The following is a 23,077-nucleotide window of genomic DNA, read 5'->3' on the forward strand; positions in this document are numbered from 1 at the left end:
CTCTTTCTACTTCAGATTGTCAATATCTAAAAACACAAAAGACAGAATAAAGTTTTGCCATGTTTAAAGCTTCTAAATGGCTACCTAAGTTGTCAATATCAGGGAAGCAATTTAGTAGTGTTTTGTTCTTTTACGTATTTGACATTATCTCGAAATCTTACGTTTGTTCACATAAATATTTCCAAAAGTTTCAAAGGAATAACAGAATAACAAGAATGGGAGAAATATTTTTGAGATATATACAGAAAAATACTGAGAGACTTATATGAAGGAAAAGGCCATTTGGACTTTTTATTGCATTTTTTCATGAGAAGCAATAGAACAGTGGAGGTTATGTTAGCTAATTTAATAGTTTAATTTGATTTAAGAAGTTGCATCTAGACATGAAACAGTTGAGGTTTTTTTTTTCACTTTAAGAACTAGGAATAAATTCTTTTTTAAATAGGGTAACTAATGGGGTGACACAGTCCATTTGGGATCATTAAATTGAGGACTCTCAGCTGGCAGCTGATAAATTCTACATCTCTTTCATCCGGACTCAGAGAGGGTGGCATGATTTATTTATTAATGTCATATGTGCTCCACTTGTTTGTATCTTTCTTGCTTGACTTAATTTGTATTTTAAATGGTTAAAGTTATTTGCAATAAGGTGAATTTTATCTGTTACCACAGCTTCCATGTTTTTTAGATAAGTTATAAATGAAAGTATTTTCGTTATAAATGAGTGCTTATTTCCTGAATTACAGAGTTGTTTTATCACTATAAAACTTTTCCATGGTTACTGAAGAAAGTTCACAGAGTGTACAAATGTATAAAGGATAGAAAAATAATCCACAACCTTTCCATCCCAATGACAAGCAAGGATACTGCTTTAATATATCTCCTCCTAGGTTTACCCACCCTCTCTATTTACACAGTTTGGGTATCCAATTATATATACATATGTAATGAATCAGCCCATTACGATAACAAAACACCTGAGGTGACCACCTTTATAAGAAAGGAGGTGTACTTAGCTGGCAGTTTTTTGGGTTCAGGGAACAGCATCTGCTTCAGCTTAGAGGGCCTCTGCTGCTTCACCTGTCACCCGTGGTGATGGGGTGGCAGTGGGATAACTGTGCAGGAACCAGCCATTGCATCTTGACATAGAAAGCCAGAGGCTGAGTTAGTCCAGGTTCAGGGTTTTATAGCAACATTCTTGAAAGAACTACAGAGAGTTGCATCAGAATTGCCTTAATCCCTTTCAGGGGCAGCACTGTTGGGGTGTGGGGACATAAAGTGATTAAAATAATGTAGATAACTAATATTGAGGCTCCTAGCTTTTCTCCTTATTTAGATCCTATAATCTTGTCAATCTCGTGTAAGTGAACTCATCTAATCAAAAATATCTTATTTTTTTCATCAATGGGGACTAAACTCAGCAGCTATCCTACTGAACTAGATCTCCAGCCCTTATCTTTTGAAACAGGATTTCACTAAGTCACTAAATTGTCCAGAATGGGCTCAAATTTATAATCCTCCCATTTTAGCCTCTCAGAATGCTAAGATTTCCTGTACTCTTCCCATATATTTTCCATGTGCTTACTGTGTACAAGTTCTTAAATCACTAGAGGCAGAATACATTAGGAGAAAGTGTAGGTTTGGAGATAGAATTTAGCATGACTGTAGAAAATAAGTGTTTAAAGGTTAGAACCACAGCTCCCTTATTCTATTTATGCCACAGTTGTATGAGTCTAAAAGGGTATGTAACTTTCTCAGCCTCATTTTTACAATGAAAAATTAAATGAGACATTAATAATTGCCAGGTAAACTAATAGGCCTCTTAAGATTGTGAGAGAAAGTCATATTAAAATTTTCTTAGGACAAAAAGTATGCATTGTTTGCATAACTGCAAAGTCCACAGTTATCTCTGAATTTGGATGTAGCTGATATAACAACAAGATTCAGCTCTACAGAGAGAGAAGTAAGCTTTTGTCAGGTCCTCAGGAGTCACTTGGATAAAACAGGCCAGGTCATCTGCACATCCTGAACCAACCACCAAGGCCAAAGAAGCACCTTAACTGCAGAAACCCTTACTTAATATGAACAAGCCTAATGTATGAAATTACCAGTGCACTCTGTTTCTATTCCCCGTCTCAGCCTCTTCCAGTTCCAAGCATCCTACTTTCTGGACAGATTTACCTTGCCTCTTGCCTTGCTTGGCCTCAGTTTTAGTTCTGAAAATACTGAATTAGCTGGAAATGGTGCTGCATAGCAATAATCCCAGCACTGTGCAGGGAATATAGCTGTGTGAAGGCCCTGAGTTCAATCCTTAGGTCCACATACAGAAACCAAAACAAACAAACAAACCTAAATTATTGGTTGTTGCTCACACCACTCTCAAACCTATTCCATATTATTCTTTGCTCTTTCTTGTGCCTGGAATAGTGGAATAATAATTCTGTCTCCTTCATAACTATTATTTATCCTTAAAGACTCATTGGTGTTGTTGCCTCTGTAAACTCTGCTCAAAAACTACTAGCAGGCCCAGTGTTACTTCTCTATCTTATAATTTGCCATGTTATAATTTTCTCCACATATTATTGAAAGTATTTATTCTATTTATCTGATTTTATATTCTTAGCATATAGAACAGAGCCAGATACACTGGTAATACCCCATAAAAGTTTATTTGAATGATTGATTGATATGCTTTCTTTTATAAAAAGATTTTTAAAAACAATAGTTCCTCTGGTGTGAGAAACTGAAAATGTAAATAAGGGTCAAAATGTATAATAGATAATGTGAAATAGGAAGAAAAGGTGCAAAGGGGAAGGGGAAGAGGGAGGGGTAGGGGAAAAGAAAGAAGGAAATGGAATTAATATGAGAAAATGAAAAAAATGTAAGCAAAGTCTTTGTAAATAAGAGAGGTGGAGGGGTTGATGGGAGGGCAGGGGAATGGGGAAAAAATAAGAATCAAGATACAGAATGTAAAGGTACAAATCTCCAACAATGAATGTCATTGTATTGTATACCTAAAAATGTACCAATAAAATTAATTTTAAAAAACATAGACATAAAAAGAACCATGTAGACAGGGTATTGACATTTGAAAGCATTATAGAGAAGAATTTATTAAATGTGAAATTCTTTCAAAGAATATCATCCTTAGCATAGCTACTTGCTTTTGTTTGCTTAAAAATTCTCGGTTCTTGTCATAGTTCCAGTTATTTCTAAGCTGTCCAGCATCTATTTAAAAATATTTTGATCAAGACACAGAGGCAGAAACTTAAATAGCAGAGTATAATAGTAAGATACATGATGGCAATTTTCTTTCAAAATTCTGCTTTCCATATCTTTGCATCAAAATACTGAGAAATTCATCTGAGTTTAGAAAACTTATAGGAAACTGTAGACTTCCCAAATTTGTTGCATAATTTACTTTAATATTTCAGAAAAAAATTGACTGCTATTGTGTATGAGCTTTTTTATATTTCTTACTTGTTCAGTCTTTTGTGATATTGTTTACTCTTTATGAATTATGTAAAATCAGAAAAGTTGTTAAAAAAAACTTTTGCCAATAAAAATGTGGCTACTCAATAAAGTTAACTGAACTTCTAATAATTTAATTCTGAAACCAGAACTGAGCTCATTTTGATTCTTATCTAGGCCAAGGTTCAGGAAACATTTTCTGTATGGAGCCAGATAGTAAAGATTTTAGGTTTCTCATAGTAAGAGGCAAAAATCAAGATATCATGTTTTGTACTTAGATAACAAAATAAAACAACTTGCCATAGAATTTTTTAATTATTTAAAAATGCAGAATGCCTTCTTAGCTCACAGAGTTTATGATTTGGACCAAGTACCCAGCTGCTATTCGCTGGCTCTCATTTTAGGTGTGACATTCTATGTATCAGTTTGTTAGGGTTGCTGTAATTAAGTACATATACTACACAGTGGTAGGTGTAGGTTAGAGAAACATTTTGTCTCACGTTTCTAGAAGTAAGAAGTGAGAAATGTAGGTGTTGGCAGGCTGCATTCACTCTGAAGGGTGTGAGGGAAGGATCTGTACCATGCCTCTCTGCTTTTCTTGTAGATATTTTTCTCTTTATGTCTTTATATTGTATTCCTGCGTGTATTTGTCCAGATTTCTCCTTTTTGTAAGGACATACTATATTGGATTACAGTCCACCTTAATAAGCTCACTTTAGCTTCATCATCTCTGTAAAGACCTTATTTCCAAATACAGAAAGATTTTGAGACACTAGGGAAGGCCTAGGGTGTCAATATACAAATTCTTAGTGGTACACATTTCAACCCATAACATTCTCATTCCTTTTGTACTGTATCAAACTTGAATCTTATTAAAAGATGAAATAAGAAGTATGAGTTATATCTCACTCTTTCCATTTTTCTAATTTAAAGCCACAGCTTCTCACTGAGCAAACCTGCAGTGTGATGACAGACAAATAGAACTGTATCAATACAGTAGAAAGATGACCCTCTGAGACCTGCTGCCCCTACCCTGCAAACACTCAGAAGATAATGTGGAATGGTGTCAATTACCTGCATGCTTAACCATTCTTGTACCATGGCAGCAGCATGTAGAAAAATCAAATTAGAGGGAAAAATAGTTTTATCATATGTCTAACAAATATTTTGTTCATTTTTAACAGTCTTTACTGTGTTTCCATAAATAGATCAAGAAGACACTCATACACAAATAACTCCCTCCTGTGTCTAAGCAGCACTCAATTGACTGTAAAATAAAATTGTCATTTGAAATCCCCAGCTGGGAACATACTTTGGTGCTAGGAAGTGTCATACCTTCTATAGCTAGGACTGTCACAGCATGCAGCCTTCATGTGCCGTTGAGCCTTGCAACCAACGCAAGAATTTTTAGTATAAGAATTCTGAAGTGGTCTTTTGTTACTTTTAAATAAAATGTGAGAAGTTTTCAAATGTAAAGACAAATTTATAGTTTAGTTACCTGAAACTGCCTTTGGAAAAATTAGTTCATAGTTACCAATATTGAAAGAAAGGTGCCTTAAAACAGAACTTAGTTTTGTTTATCTCTGAAGTTTCATTAGCCTGACATTGATCTATCCATTGTTTTCTTGATTGATAACATTTTTAACCAGATCAAATAGGCAGTACTTTTTTTATATTTGTTATTTGATATTAGTATCTACTTCATAATCCTAAACTTACTTTAACATTGCTGTCACAAAGTGTGTACAACATATGATCAAATATATGGTGTTTAAATTTTTTTATTATAGTAAAAGACATTGCCATTACTCTTCCTCAAAATGCTCTTCTCACTTCAAACCCACTCCATGATTCTTGCTACTTTGTGAAGGAGTTCTGAAAGTCTTTTTCTATGAGTGTCTTCATTTCTACTTTCATCATCATTTTGACTTTTAGGGGAAAGCCAGAAGTCACCCAGTCAGATGTAGTTTATAAGGTAACTGAGGACACCTGGTCAGAATTTAGAAACCGGACTTTTCACTGAATCACATTCAGTAGCAGCACTCACTGTTGTATTTTTGATCACACCATGTAAAGGAACTGACAATTAAAACTTCCAGATCTTCTTTAGAAAGTGTCAAAAATGATGGAATAAGTGTATTTGAAGTGAGAAGAGTATTTTCCAGAGGAATAATGGCAATGTCCTCTTATTGTAATAATGATTTTTTTTACTTAAAAACTTAACATTTATTTTGACTACCCCTTGTATAAGATAACTTGCAAAAAAATGTATAGCACAAGGCACAATTCTCTTTCTTTTCATCGAAGAAAAATACTCCCTTCTTTACAGATAACAAAACAACAGCAAAAAATAAATCTTGTGGTTTCTTTAACTGATCTTACATCTGTGATGAAATAGGGTCCAAGGAGAGCGCTATAGGAGTGTCAGGTCTGCCTGCCCACTAGATAGGGTTCCACTAATTCCATGTGTAAATAATAATGGCTGCTCTCTTTTCTGCACAGGACAGTAGAAAAAGGGAAGGTGACTTTTATTTGTATAACTGACTATATGACAGATGCTGCTCCAAGTGCTTAATGTTCATGATTAAAGATATTGCATTCTGTATTTTGCAAATGAAACAAATGAAGCATTGAGAGTTAATATGCCTATCATACTAAATGTGCTTTCCTCATCTTTTAATACTTTATCTACCTGATTTCCTTCCCCTCCAAACAAACACTCATTCTGTTGACAACAGAATCTCAGTTGTACCCAGATGGACATTCTTAAATCTGACATTTTGGGCTAGAATACTTTGGAGCAAGGGTATACTTAACAAATTTTAAAATTTAAAAGTATCACTCTCATAGTAGGTACTCATGTGGTGTGAAATGACATATAAAATATAGGGAAAATCCGAATGGCTAGTTGAAAGTGGAAGACCAGAATATCATGTCCTCTTAGCAAGGAAGCAACGGGAGCATAACAGGCATCTTTCTTTCATTTTATAAAGATCAATAGGAACCCTTTTGTATGATTAAGTTGTCTGTGTGATCTAGAGAGTGAGCCTTAAATTAACTTTTCAATGTTTCCTATCTTGAAACATGCTTTTAAAATAAATTTCACTTGCATAAATGTCCTCTAGATTAAAAGCTTAATCACCACACTTTGAAAGCAATTCTTTTCTTATCATTTTTATTGCATTGTTATTATAATGACAGCAACTCATCAACTCAGTAGGTTTCAGTATTGATTGTGACTTTTAGATTTTGCTTTTTCCCATTATAGGTTAGTTTCTATCTAAAACAGTTAATAACTTTTGATTGGTGGCTGCTTTGGAGTTTCTCCAAGATATCAGACCAATTACACATACTAAAATAATGGTGTTCAAATTGATACTGGTGGTCACGGGGTACCCTGGACTCTTTTCTCTCACTGTGATGCTGTGTTTTGCAGAATACAATAGTATGTGCAGTCTTCAGTGCAGAATTAATCATGCAAGTCAAGCGCATGCTGCAGGTATAATCAGCACCATCTAATTATCTGAAACTTGTTTACCATACTACTTTATTTAGCTGAGCACATGCTTCTGATCACAAATAAGCTAATTCAAAATCCTACCAACCAAAGGCAATTTAGGAGTCCTAAATGGAGTCTATTATGTCTTAGAGAATTTTTATCTGTATGACAAGCTAGCAGGTAAGAAAATAAAAGTCATTAAGAAAGGGAATAAAGAAGTCACAATGTTTTGGAGGGGATAAATACTTAGGCTATGTGAGACTTTGTACAGTGTGATATATGTGATGTGAAGCACTCAGGTACTTACATTGCCATAACATATAGTCCTGTTTTTAGTATATTTAGTATGTAGCCTTATATTTGGAGAAATTGGAGTTAATTTTTCAGATTCATGGGAATGTTCTTAGACTCCTGGTCAGAGTCAACAGACATTCATACCTTTTGTTAATCTCCAGGCTTAGACAAGGCTAATGGACCTGGTACTTCAAGACTTCGTGGCTCATGGAAAACCCAGTACAATGCAGGTTTTGGTACTCAGCCTAGACTGAGAATCTAAAGACACATGAATGGCAGAAGAGTATGACTGTCTGCTCTTGCTGCTCCTCTCAGCTTAAGTCAGCTGTCCACCTTGCTGTAATCGCTTGTACACTGTCATTATTTACTTTCATTGTCTCTCTTGTTTTCTTCTCTATTAGAACACTGGCCTAGACCTATTTGACCATGTGAGATTCCTAGTAGGGGCAATTCTAAAAGAAAAAAAGAGGCTTGTTTGAGGTGCTATGGCATTCTATGTGAAAACAAAATTGTGTTTCTTCTTTGTCCAAGAGAAGGGTACATGGCTATGACTTCTCCTTCTCAGTCCTGAGCCCTCCACATTCCCCTCTCTCTTGCCCTTTGTCTTCCATGCTGTTTATTTCTGCCTCTGCTCATACCAGAGGTACTTTTTCACTTTAAAATGCCCAGCTTTCTAAAAATAGAATTGTTAATTAGATCTTTTCCTAGGTGCTGTTTACTATGTCTTGTTCTTTGGCATATTCACATTCTTAAATTTGTCTTAGTTGTGTCAATTTAATGACCTCTTTTGAAAAATATCTGTGCACAGGTTTTCAGAAAAAGTTGTTCTTCAGATCAATTAAGTAATTTTCTTTCTGGCACATTTTAGCTTGAGGGTAGTAAGTTACAAGTTGAATATTTTGATGTTTCATTTTAAGCATGCTGTGTATGATTTCTAGGAGGGCCTTGTTAAGCAAAAGCAGTTTGAAGATCCAGTTCTCCCAGTGAGCATTTTAGTAGCAGATATATGATTGACAAATTGAGTTGTCACATATATCAAAGTTTTAAGACAAAAAGTTGTTCCTTATACTCATATTCCCACAAATGTATTGTTCTGTAAATCCTCCTTTAAACTCTATTTCTCATACTTTCCCAGTACTGATACCTTGCACTATAAGTCTTAGAATTCAAGATCCACCGTCAATTAAGTTGCGTCTGTTAGTAATCTGTTCATATAAAACACGTTCACCTTTTTTTTCTCTGAAACCTTCCTCTCTGCTCTCCCTGCAGTCTTTTCCAGTACTTTTCTGCAACTGGGCCAGGACAGTGGTTTGCTGTCCTTCCCCCTCTTCCCTAAAATCAACACAAAGCTCTTACTGTTAGTCTAGACTACCTACCACCCTTCCTTGCTTTGGTCATTACAATAATTTTAAGTCTTCCTTTCTCTGCTACTCAAATGTTATACTCAGCTTTTGCTCGTTTTCTAACATTATTCTTGTCATAATTTCTTGTGGTATCTGTGTCCACATAGCCTGGCCTCCTAGGATCATGACACCTTATTCCTCAGTTCCACCATACACTCCCATTGCCACCATAGAACTTGTTTTAATCAAATTCACCCCTTCATTAAAGCAGTCTTGCCTAGCATAATCGCTAGCAACTACCTCTATTTTTCTATTTTGCACCTTGTGTTATCTCTGCTCCAAGAATAATAGAGTTGAACCAGAACCTACAGTCCATTATCACCAACTTGTGAGAAATCCAAACCTTTGCTGTTTTCTCATTTTCTTCTCTGTACCAGTTAGATTCTGTGATCTACCAAAAATAAAAAAAAGTCAAAACCCCTTTCTTGGCTACCCTTCCCACTCATTAAACCTTTTGTCCCTTTGCTTACTTAAGTAGCAAAACCTCACATTAACCTTTAATTAAACCCAACTTTTTTTTTCTAATTTGCTCTTGCCCAGATGAATGTGCCTGAAGAAAAAGCTTGACAATCACCAGACTGATTTCATAGTAAATTCATGAAGTAGTCTCAAGTGAACAACTAATATGTTTCCAAATCTTGTGCTTCCCTGACCATCCCACTTCTCTTAACAGATAATTCGCAACTCTTCTTTTACTTGTATTTAAATCACTAATTCCTCCTCCCTATTCTCAGCATGCTTATTATTTCCCTGAGAAAATGGAAGAAATCCAAACATTTCTCAGCACCCCAGACACCTTCCTAACTAAAGGTTAGCCTCAGATTAGCCTTCCCTCCTGCCTCTGTGTATCTCCTGTCTCAGCTTCGACACGAGGCTAAACACTCCATTGCACACTAGATCCCATTGTCTCTCTGGGCCCAAAATCATAGCTTAAGTTATTTGTAAACTGTCCAGGATCATTTTCTAATTCCATCAGAAAGCATATGAACACACTGAAGGCTCTCTTTCGCTGTAAGCAAAATTTAATCAAACCCACGCTTTCATTCTATATTGTCCTTTAGCAACTTGCTCTTTCTCTTCTCTCCTTCACAGTAAAACCATTGAAAAATTTTTAAAAAATGTTTTTATCAATTCCTCTTTTCCTGTTGCTTTTGAATACACTCCATAAAGTCTTTTACTATAGCACTGTTTCAGAACTATTCTTACTAAGCTGACCAGTGACTTAGAATTAACAATGGCTTTCATTGCTATCAAATACTGTTAATGAAGCTAAATCCATTGATTGATTCTCATTCCTCTTCTGACTTGAACCATCAGTGCTATTTGATGTGATTACTTGGTTTTCTGAGACCTTTTTTAAATTTTCAAAATGCATTTTATTATGATCTTTAGTTCTTTAGAGAAGCATTTGTGATATTTGATTAAGAGTGCAGTGGTCAAATTTCAATTGAAGAAGAGCTATCTTGACAGACCAGAAACTATAGAAAAGACATACATAAGTAGTGCTGTCACTAAAAGCTGGGTAGTCACATTGCTAGGGTAGTGGTCCTGCAATAATATGTGGTCAATACATTATGAACATAAAATTAAGTATATCTGATTTGATTTTATATCAAGGTAAAGAGACAAAACCCTATATTTACAGTAACAACTGTCAGTGGCTTACAATAAGAAGCATTTATTCTCTGTTCATATTACATGGCACAGCTATGCATCAGGTGCTGTGACTTGACTTGTTGTCTCTAGACCCAGGTGGAGAAGACGTATTTCTTCTTTAGATGGAGGAAAAGAGTCAACAGAAACTTGCTGTGACCCCCTAAAGGATGATGCATGTATCATATCTGCTCGCATTTCACTGATCAAAAAGCACATCGTATGACCAAGGTCGAAGTTGGTGGGATAGACACCGATGATCCATACAAAGAGAAGATGGATCAAGTATTTGTGACCAATGTATACTATTCATTATAGTATTCACACTGGTTTCTAGCTTCCTAGTAGTGATTCACACTAATTTCTACCCTATTCTCCTAAGGCGATTATGAAAATGATGGTCAGAAATAGAAGATCTGGTAAAAATGATGGGTTTTTTAAAAAAACAACGATGGATTCAGTGAGAAACATATTGTGTGTGGGCTGAACATCCAGGAGGAGATGTCAGGCAGGCAGTCTGAAATGTAAAATTGGTACTTAGGAAAAAGGTCAAGGCTGAAGGTTTGTAATAGATCCAAGAACAGATCAGTTAGGAACACATCTTGGCAAAGAAGGATGAAGAGAAGTAGCTATAGGAAACTGAGTTCAAAAGCTCAAATGCTGAGCAAAATGTAATTTGATGAAAATGTAAATTGGTGACCTAATTTCTATTAAGTTGTCCAGACTCATTCAGCAGTAGATTCTGAGTTTCTTAGTTCATCAAAGAGATGAGATGTCATAGAAATTAAAAACATGACCTTGGGACCCCAAGAATTGGATTACCTTCCTGCTTAGCCATTTTGTAACTGTTGGGCAAGACTGGGCAGTTTACTTGACTTTCAGCTCCAAGTCACTTTCCTCCTCTGCCCAAATAGCAATAATAGCATTTACCTTTACATTGTTGAGAGATTAAGTGAGATTATGCAGGAAAAATCTTCAGACAGTTCTTAGCTCATTTTAAATACAATTGGTAAAAATAGTATTGGTACAGAATTACAGAAAAGAAAACATTAATTGGAGCTTTGTTTACCTTTCTTGAAGCACGTGTTCTTTATTTACTAGTGTTAAAATTCTATTGACCACTTAATAAGAATGTTTGGGATGTATATTATTGGCCATTTAAATGAAAAATGAAAATAGGAGCAAAATCAATTATAAAATGTATACAGTACTTTGAATAATAACATTTATTTCTAAATTCATTATGCCTAAATGCTCAATTCTTGATACTTGGGAGAATATGACTAGCAGCATACATATTTATTGCTATCAGTGTTTTTATCACAGTGAACTATTTGGACGATGTTGTTGCTATTTATTTTCAACCTCTTAAAATTTTATGCTCAATGAGGAATCAGATGGTTATGAACATTGTTTAATCACTGCTGAGGAACTATTCTATTTGGTTTAAACTAATAATTGAAAATTGGCTAAAACTTAAAACTTGGAAAAGTGTATCTATGCAACTGCCAGCATTTTTGCATGCTTACTTATGGCCCAGATTTCATTTTGAATTTTATCCTTTTCTCTATTTTTTAATGGTAACACAGTTTTATTAAAAGTAGGAAAATAAACAGGCTCTCCAGAGCAAGTTTGGGTGAAATAAAACTAGGAAAAGAAGTGCACCCTGCAGTGTGATGGTGAGCCACCATGCAAGAGAGAACGCAGTGGTCCTTTCTTTTATTTTCACTTCTTTCTGTTGAAATACGTCGTTACCTGTGTGCTGGGACCCCAGTGGTTTCACTGGCCATCTTTTATAGTAGGGAAAAAAAACCTTTAGTGAAGATTTCTTTTATAACACCAACACTTTTTTCTATTTTTGAATTGAATGCCTAAGAAGTCTTAAAAGTTCTCAGTGAAACAATATGTATTCTAAGGCCTGTAGCCCATATTGCTCTTTTATGTTATCTTGTGGTTTTTTCCTGTCAAATGGTGTTTGGTGTTTATTTTTGTTAAGCCTCACTATACATTTGTTAGGCTGCAGGGCTGACTAAAACCCAGACTTCCATTTGAGGCTTACAGATGTTGTAGAATTATAGAAAATTAACTTCAGGTCTGGCAGTGATTTTCTAAAAATGGCTCTATTGATCTCACAGAAAGCGAGGATTCCTTTGCTAAGCTGCCAAGATACATAAATCTTTTAGGAGAGCTGTTTTTGTAACAGACCTTGATTTGTATGAGCTAATTCTAGAAATCAGACTGAAAGCCTATAACCTTAGGGAAGATTAAAGATCATGTTGGTGTCCATGTGTGTATGTCCTGTCTGTACCGAGCAGAGTGTTTGGAAGGTACTTGACATGTTAAGAAGGAAATAAAAAGTATTTAATATGATGATATTCTTGCACTAAAATGAATTGTCTTATTTTGATTTTTTTCTTTTACATATGCTAGGCGTGTTATTAACATGGCTAGGTAATTATTTTTACTAATTTATGGATATTTTGTATTTAATTAAGAATCTGTTTTTCTTTAATGAAGAATCTATTTGTCCTTGTTCCACAGATGAGCTCTTAATATCAGATTAAATTTAATGTTATAAATCAATGTAATTAATATAAACTATTATTTATAAAAGCAATATAACATCACAGAAAGATTTTGCTAAATTAAAGCCCCCCCTCACTTCTAAACATAATTCATATTAAAATGTTTTTCTAGTCTTTCTTGCTATATATATTTGTTTTTACCTTTGTCTTTATATATTTGTTTTGCTATATATATTTGTTTTATGTATTTTTGCTATATATATTTGTTGTATAATACCATATAAAGGTCATTCAATTTTATATACTTCTTATTCACTTATCAAGGATGACTTTTATAATTATAGTTAGGAATACATTGTATTGTTTGGGTATACAATTCATGTAACAAAATAAATCTATAATTGACCTACACAAAATTTAACAGGTTAAAATTTAATGTTTACTCATTCGTTGTCTTTTCAATTCATTGTCTTTACTACAAAAAAACAATATACTATAGACAGTGCATTATCACTGCAAACATCATTATCTCAACGAGGTGGACAAGAAGGGAAGACCTAATGATCACACTAATTCTGCAACTTGTGTTTTTGCTTTCATTTTTAGCACTTTACTGAAATGTGCAATCAAACAAATTCACAGGTAATGCTAATAGTATCTTCCCTGGAAGAGAAAATCTTGAAATCTTTATCCCTCTTCCTTTCTCTCTTTGTCCCCTTCTCAAGAGAAGCTCGGGAAGCAATTAAAATAAGTAAACCTCTAATCTAGAGTTCTATTAAGGCCTATTACTCTCATGACTCTGCAGTGCTCTAGGTCTCACTTCTAGTTGACAGGAGCTACATGCTTTTGCAGGGGTCTCTAGAGAATGTGTAGACGGGGTGCTCACATAGAATATGAGAGCATAAACAAGAAAATAGCTGTGTATCCAAATATTTCTGCATATTAAAACCTCACACGTCTCTTATCAGCATTTAGTTTTGTAGTTTTAGTCTTTGACCTTCTACAATGAACTATGAAATTCATTTTTAGTATCTACTCATTCATCTCTCAGCATTTGGGGTTATGCCTGAATTTTATTCTCCCTATGTTGTGAAATCTGAACCTTAGAGGTGTTTGTGCATTGCACTCTCTTGGCAAATATGGCAGGTCAGGTAATTTATATGAACCAGTATTTGTTATTTAGCCACCCAGATTATGATTCTTCCCTAATAACATCCTTTCCCCAACCTCCACCCCCCAAAAACAATTTGTAGAACTCATTTAAAAGCTGAGGTTTCTTTCCTTTGTGGTTGTAATTCAAGTAGAAAAAGTAACCTACACAAGTGAAACAAATAAGGAAAAAATAAATACTAAACCATATACTAAGGCTGTGATTATTAAGAAAGCATTCAGATGAACATTTTAACATATGCTAAAGAAACACAATTTTAATATGAAAAGAAGCAAGGCACTTTGACTTGATTAAACAGGTATACTGGTATATCTAATTTATCAAAATTAACCCATAAACCACATTAATACTTAGGTTTGTCAATGAAAAATCTCATTTCAAATTTTATTAGCTTAGATATTATTTTTAGTTTTACCTCTATGAAAGCTTATTAACATTTTTATTCAGTCTGAATGCACAAGTAACTCAGGAACAGGAATTAAATTGGGACTATGCAATTATATTTTGATACAAAGTATTTTACAGGTGGTTGGTTCCCCTCTCCTGCCTCACCATGCCTATGTTGATACCTGTGATCGTCAGTATACCTCTGTCCTGAAAGTACATCCTTGGATAACACATCTAACTCACAGAGAATCATTTTATATCCCAATGTTCCAATGTATGCATCCAACTTCATCTTCCATTCTTCTTCAGTTTATGTCTGGATTTCCAGGTTGGCTGGTTATCTTCAAACCCTCTGTGGCTTTTTTGTCCTTGCTCCCTGGATTTCAGTGTTACCTACCTCTCAAATCTGAGTTTGAGTTCTTTCTCTTCTACTCTGTACTGTCTAACTTTTATAATCTTGTTTGCCTGCTTATTTTTTCAAGTTACCTCTGTCATTACTTTGCAAAATTATAAATATTAACTAGGGTTATCCATTATTATGTATCTCCACTTACTTTATATCTCCACTTACCTTGTATCTCCACTGTATCATGCATCCTGTATCCTGTATCAACTAATTGCTGCCATTATATATATAACAAATATATATATAGAACTATAATAAATTAATGTCAATAGTATACTACTAAGGAATTGAACATTCAGAATTATTAAGAAATATATCTAAGATTCTAATATGAGGCTGCTTGAATATAAAGTATCTTCTATCAATATTAACTGTATTGGCTGAAGATGCCTTTTAAAACTCACCATAGGAATTGAACTTTAAATAATGCCAGGTTGTTAGATTAATAATTAACTAATGAGCTTTTGCAAATATCTTCCTAATAATCATGGTTCTATGGACATTAAACAAAGATATTTTGTTGCTATATTGTGAACTCTTTTACAAAGTAGCCCTGGACACTTCTTTTGTAGGTTGTGCTTAAAATTGCCGACATGTAGATTTTTAAAGATTTTGTAGAACAAAAAATTGCTGTGGTTGACACATCATACAACTGTCTTTATGACCTATCTTTAAAGTGTTGCTGCTGTAGTAGTTGCTTTCATATTTCTAAAATTCACTGACTACAGATAAAAGTCAAAAAGATGTGAAAATTCCATAACGGTCTTTTCAAGAGATCTATCCTTTCACTTCCAAACTCTAACAATAAAATGAAAGATGGATGTTATTTTACCAAGCGTCAGAACTATTTTTGTGCTGTGTGTGAATATATCTGACCAGATATGAACTTTAACCTTTTACTCAACTGCTATATTGGATAATTACATAACTGTAAAATGTATAGCTTACATTTTAAAATGTTATTTTGAAATACAACAGATTATTAACATAGCTAAATAGTGGGAAAATGTGTATGAAGTGTTCAGTAACATGATAATATCAAATAATTTTTATTGGTTTTTAGAGATTAAAACTCAATTGAATATAGTAATAATAGTAACTTTACTTTTATCAACTTAAATTTGGCTTTAGAATAAGATTATAGTGGATTCTTTGAGTGTGAATTGTTGGCCCCATCTTGCTAAAATACATACTTCTGAGTAATATTGACAATTTTAAATTGTAGAAAGTTAGAAATTTAGGAATTGATTCTATGATAATTCCCTATTAGTAGGTTCACATGACAAAAATCTTAATTCAAAACAAATGTTCACTGAAAATATATTAATCAGTATCTAGGATTTGATTTATCTATAAATAGGCTATACTTTTTGTGTAGTTTATTTTTTTCCTTTTTAATTTCTATACTAAAACTTACAAGGAATATGTAGAATAATTATCATATTTAGTTCATTTTTTAAGTAGGAATTATTGCAAATTGCAGTTGTGGAATACAGTTAATGGAAAGAGAGAAAATGATCATTTAATTTTCATAATATTTCTAACCTGTAGAGTTCATTCATTATTCATTAAGCAAATTTCTACACCTCTTATATACAGTACCAAGGATTCAGTCATGCACCAGACAAACAAAGACGCAGATGTCGTATGGCCTAGATTCTTGCAGAATTTCTTGAATATTTGAAAAAGTTACATTTCAGTTAAGGGCTATTTTCAATGTAAAGCAAATCGATGCCTGTGCAATGTGAGCAAAGAAGGCTGGAAAGGCAAGGCGAAGCCAACCCCACTTGAAATTTTCAGTTAATATTCATGGAGTGCCACAGTATATAAAAGAATGGATCTTTTTATCAAGTTTTACTTTTATTAATACAGATTTATAGTACATAATGATTACATTCATCACGGAGAGTTAGTATACATGCATAACATCTCGATTTGGGGGGGGTGTTGGTACCGGGGATCGAACTCAGGACCTTGCGCTTGTGAGGCAGGAGGCGGAACCACTGAGCTAAATCCCTGGCCGTACATCTTGATTATTTTTTAATCTCCTTTCCTTCTCCTTTATTCTCTTGGTCCTCTTTCCCGTTTGCAAAAGATCTGTCTCCTTATTTACTACTGTTTCTCTTTTCTTTTGCTCTTTATTTATTGAAATTATAGATCTTTAAATAAGTATTCTCTCTTGTTAATTTCTAATTTCTAATACCAGATAAAAAGTCATTTCACTGTTTGAAAGTATTCATTATTTTCTAAACTGTTTAATTCATATTCAGTTGACTCATAAACCAAGTTCTAACTTATTTCAGATCAGGAGATACAGAGATTTTGTTTTTCCCTATTACAAAACACACAGCAAAGTATTTCAAATATTACATATAAGCTGAACTCTTAATTAAATTCTATGGAAAAACTTGCCAAACTATGTCTATTTTCTACAATAATTTTAATTTGATGAAATCCTGAATAACTAGATTTTGTTCTGTTGATCTTTATAGGTCCAGTAAACACCTAGAAAATCTTTGAAGTTTGAATTAATAAATGAAAGAAGACACCTTAATGATGGTGAATACAAATCACCAGATAACTTTTTCAAGTGTCCATAACTGCTTTTTGTAGAAACAAGCAAATTCAGATGTAGCATTTACATAATATATATTTATTTTTCTGTGATTTGATCCAAAATATATTAAAATTAAGGTTCTCAATTATAGTTACTTAACCATCTTTTTATGAATTCTATAATAATCATGAGTTAGCACGGAGCCTGAAATATAAAGAATCCTTAGTAAGTCCTCAGTAAATTATGGAGTAAAAGAACACATGGGCCATCTTAAGCTTTGGTTAGAAAATCAAAAGTGCTATGAAATCTTGTGGGATATGAAGTTGTAATCAAAATGACACAGCAAACCCAAGCATACGTTGTGGAAATGAAGCACATGGTGTAAAATTTGCTTATGCAGTGAGAGGGAACAATGACTACAGGCCTCCGCTTAACTTTTGAAAAATAAAAGGAGCCTAGGGGTTAAACCAAACCAAAACAAAACCCAGCAGAGTATTAAGCAGAAAAGCAAAACCTTAGAAAGTTAAAAATTAAGTGTACCTACTTCCTTTTGCTAGTAAACTGTTTCTTCTCCAAAGTCATGTTTAATTTTGCACTTAAGAGATATGTTGATTCCAAAGGACTCTTGAAAGACAAATCTTAAAAATAATTATTATTTTTATTCCACTTTCTTTGTTCAGTGTAATTTCTAAATTATCACCTTTGAAAATAATTTGAGGGCTATACATTCATTTCATATGTATCTTGTTTTAGGGGTTTATATAAAAATCACTGAAGAAAAAACTGTTGTGAAGATGTGAGGCAAGGAACATTTCCTTGTAGCCAAAAGCTATGATGTCTCCTTGATCTTTATACTAAAAGCAACCTAAGAACTATTGCAAAAGCTTGAGGTTTACCTTCACATACAAGTTGTTAATGAGTGGATTATTTTTAATTGAAACGATACATGGGATGTACAGTAATGATATAACATTTTAATGAGAAGAAAATAATTAACCAAACCAAAAAGATAGTTTGTAAATTATAAGCAATTACTGAGGTGATTGCAAATTTAAATATAGAAGATATTAACACATATCATCATGAATATCCTAAAGCATTTAACCTTTTGAGGCCATAATTACAATACTGTGTGAATATGTAGTTAGATATGTATATTTTCATAATTACTCTAAAAATAAAACCTAAACACCGAATATAAAATATAAACACTGATGATAAAATAAAGGCAATTTAAATTATCAGGCTATAAATCTGAAGCAAATAACATTTAACATAATGCCTAGTTCATTGAAGATATTTAAAAATATCTTACCTCGGTGACATAATTTATGTTCTATGCAGTATTTTACTTTGTCAGTATACTACAACAGCACAATATATGAGACATTTGTAACAGTAACTTGAAAGTTATATAGGCACTATCCGATGATATTCTAATTGCTGCAAAATAGTAATTACTGAAAATGATTTCTATAAATTTCCTGAATCAATTCAAATTCAACTCTTGAAGAAAGTGTGGGAACAATAGAAAGGGAGAAAGGAAATCAATAAACATGAACATCAACACAGTTGAAGTAGTTCTGCTATTTCATTCCACCATTCTTGTCAGAGTTCATGTCCCAAACAAACTAAGTACAGATGAGAGAGTTATATTTGTGGAGAATTTAAGTCTTAATAAAGACTTCCTTTATAAAGAGTGAGTTAACCAATGATTCTACAATTTCAGATCTTGGCTCCTCAACATATCTACTTGAAAAAATTAGAAAATGTTGTAATGGGACTTAATGCAATCACCTAGGGAAGAGTATTGATAAATAAAGAAAGATCAGTGGAAAGATTTTGATTTACAAATGCCAAATGTTCATCTTCTGCCTCATTTGAATTTTTCTCTGAATGCTAACCATTCTTTTTCATATTAACATGAACAGGAAAAAGATACCAAATTTCTAAAACTTTTAAAAATATTTTGATAAAGGCATGAGTGATTAGGAGGATTAGAATTGTTTAGCTCCCCAAGAATGAAAATTTTCAATCTTATAAATCCATTTAATTGACATGTACTTAAACATATCTGAAATGATTATATAATAATGACATATAATAAAAAAAATCACTCCATAATCACTTGCAAGTGGATCATATCCTAATGAAAAGTAAAGCAAGCAAATTCAAAATGGGAGGAAAGGAATATAATTAGGATTCTAGCTATTCGATTTAGATGCCCACAGAATATGGAATAATGTCATTTAAAAGACTTAGGTATTTAAGGATTTTTCTAGGAGAGATTATTTAGCTGAGATGTGTAAGAGTTTGGGAAATGTGTATACACAGAGAGAATGTATTCATGAAATGGACGGAACACTTGAAGAAGTGCAAAGTAGCTCAATATGACTGTGCAGGCAAGCAGTGGGAAACTAGCCTAAACCAGGTAAAAAGCAAAATCGAAGATTCTATGTACCATGCTAAGCTTTTCAGAAACTATTCTGGCTTTTTGAAAGATGCATTGGAAGCACAGATTGGGGGCAAGGATACCAATTAGGGCATTACAGGAAGAGTGTAGCTGGAAATGGTGAGGTCAGTGCAGTGAGAATGAAGAGATGTAATGGAGCGAATCAGATCTGATTGAACTTGGTGACCAGTTGGATAAAGACAGAGATTATGCATGGTGGAAAATGTAAGTTTTTGTCTGGGTCAAGTGCTTGTCTAAGTTTGAAAATCAGCCATGTATGTGCAACTGAGAGGCTGTGTGGCTTAAATCCACCTGACACTTTTTGAAAAGCTGTATTAAATGCAATTACAATCATCCTTCCTCAACTGTGCGGGCTAGTTTCAGGCCCCTCACCCCAAGGATACCAAAAGATGCTCAAGTACCTTATAAAAAATGGTGTACTATTTACATGTAGCCTATGACTATCCCCCTCTCTACTCTATATCTATAGCTGTATACTCTATCTATACTTCTATATCTATATCTTTATTTTGATTTTTTATAATACCAACTACAATATAATTGCTATGTAAATAGATGCTGTACCGTATTGTTTAGCCCATAATAAGCAAAAATTCTGTACAAGTTCAATGCAGATGAAAATTTCTCCAAATATTTTCAGTCTATTCTTGGTTAAATTCACAGACACAGAATGCACTGATATGGAGAGCCAACTATATACAAGGGCAGTTGCTATACATGTTATCCATAGCCCTGGAAGTAACCTAGGAAATAGGAATATAGGAGACAAAATGAGTTTTGTATAAACAATATTGAGAAAATTCATTTTCTGATAAAACATTTTTACTCACGTTGGCCTGAGAAAAAGTATTCAATATCTCATGTGCCTGACACTAAGACAGGGTAGTATTAGATTCAAGAGAGACTCAATCCTCAAGATCATCACAGGAGTCAGCATCCCATAGAAGATGTTCCAACCAATTTCCTGACTTTCCCCATGCTTGTAAAATAAAACCTCATTTTTCTCTTTAGAGAAGAGTGGGGAGTAACATAACTTATGTCACATACTACCCAAAGGGAAGTGTTTTTCTCCAAGTCTTTACTTCTTTCTTTCTGGCAGGCTTTTCTGTTTGCTCTCACCAAATCCTGGGAAATCGATTTCTGCTGTAGTGATATAAAGGCTCACTCTTTGAGAAGAAGGGACGCCTCATTTCTCAAAATCATTTTTTTGTTACTGGATATCACATCTCTTCTGTTTAATTTGTGAGAATTTTTAGCTCCTGTAAATTCCCTAACTCCTGGCTATGCCAGAACTCACTGGCCTCTCTCTTGCTTGCTTTTGTTTCATCCTGATCCTTTCTTTCAGTGTGTGTTTTGGCTGGGATTTGCCTGCCTGAGATGAGAGAGGGTCCTGTTTAGCCACTATAGTCTATGGACTGAAGTCCTCTTCTGGAAGAGAGCACACATTAAGTGGAAATTACTAAATACGGCTCAGCAGCAGAGATCAGGGTGTTGAGAACCCAGGCAGTAGTAGCATGAAGTGTTAAGTGCGTTAGACCTAGAGGTGGGTTAGGGGAAGGGAGCATTAACAATGAGGACATTACCTATGAAATGTCAGGAAACTAAGACACGTGCCCAGGCTGTCATGGCATTAGCTCAACCCACTTCTCAGGCCTTTTGCTCTGTTAAGATGATTTAAGCATCACTCTTGCATTTTTTTCTTTTCTTATATATCCATGCATGTACTTTAAGAAGACAGCAGTTGGCTGTTTGTGCTAGAAAATATAAATGGCTACTTTGAAAGTGTGCCAGACAGGATCTGCTGCAAGTTTTCCTTGTTACTGTTACCATCTGTTGTTCTTTGGTAGGGGGATGTGAATGTCTTGGCAAGCATCTCTAATTCTGAACTATCTTTCACCTCCTCCTCGAGATATTCGTTCATGAGACTAGCGTTTTAGAGGCATAGTCTTTACCAAGGCAATATTATGAATGTTTTAAAATGGAAGAATCTGAAATGTTATTTTTATACCATATTTTATGCATCTTGAAGCAAAAATATTTCCTTATTGTTAGTGATATTTCCCCCTTAAGAATAAAAATATTTTATTACATTCTTATTACTTGACTGCATGCTGATTCGGGGAAGACAAAACAAAACAGATTTGTTTTCAAGCTTGTACCCAGCTCTGTAGCTAAGTCAATGAGCTTTTCTAAGCTCTTTTATTTGTATATAATGTTTCCTTTTCATTTGATCTTACAATTATAGTAATTTGGGTATTTCTGTTCTTCTAAAACAGATAGCTAATGCCAAAAATATTTCAAATGAGAAAGAGGGTTTTTGAGAGGAGAGACAATTTAGCCAAGGCTTAATAGCTATGATTGCTATTAAGTAGAATGACTATAACTAAATGGTCACGTAGCCAAAAAAACGGTTTGTAAATTCTCAAAAGTAATATATTTTCTAAATTAAAGGCAAGGTTTTTCTCTATATCTTAGTAATTTCTCTATTTTCAGTGCTTGCCATATGATGACATTCAATAAATGTTCAATCTACTAATAAATGACTAAGACTATGCATTTTAATCATTTTTAAAAATAATAATGTTCATAATTTTGAGGGTTTTTTTAAGGTTTGAATATATATGTACATACATATACATATATATTAAAGTTGTAGTCTATATTTTTGAAAAACCTCTTTGTATCACTATGATAGATACTGAAAGATTCAACAAAGGTATCAATGGAACATATTTGATGATAAAAGTGCCTATATATCATATATTAAGACTTCCTAAGTAAATCAATAAATAGGAATGAAATGGTTATCAATAAATGGTCTCTAAGAAGTTCCCTAGCTATTACAAAAATTTTTTTCACTATATCATGAAAAAGGAATATAAAAGAAGAAAGAAGGCAAATTATATATGTAAAATTCCCTTTGAGAAAGTATTATAGGATAATATATAAAAATTTCTTAGATTTGACTAAAACACGTCTAATCTTATATATTAAAATATCATTAATAAAAGCAAAACTAAGGAGAATGGGGAAGATAATTGCAGCATTATTTAACCTATAAAAATATAATACAAATTGATTATTTAAACTGTATTGAAAAACTACTTAAAGGGTGTAATTTGTGGAATGAAAACTAATAAAACCATAGAAAAATCAATTTCACTTATAATTTGATAAGTGTAATAAAACTATAATTAGCAGCTATTTTTACATATTAAATTTGGGAATTACTCAAGGA

At 33.6% G+C, this 23,077-nt stretch overlaps 1 protein-coding gene across 10 annotated transcripts in view; it reads left to right on the forward strand.

Moving 5' to 3' along the window:
• Window positions 1-23,077, forward strand: part of Nav3 (neuron navigator 3) — an 813,909-nt gene that overhangs the window by 689,529 nt on the left and 101,303 nt on the right. The window lies entirely within an intron of this gene.

Source organism: Heterocephalus glaber, unplaced genomic scaffold (assembly GCF_053883595.1).
Source record: "Heterocephalus glaber isolate CG9 unplaced genomic scaffold, H.glaber_assembly_v1.0 deba00001571, whole genome shotgun sequence".
NCBI lineage: Eukaryota > Metazoa > Chordata > Mammalia > Rodentia > Bathyergidae > Heterocephalus > Heterocephalus glaber.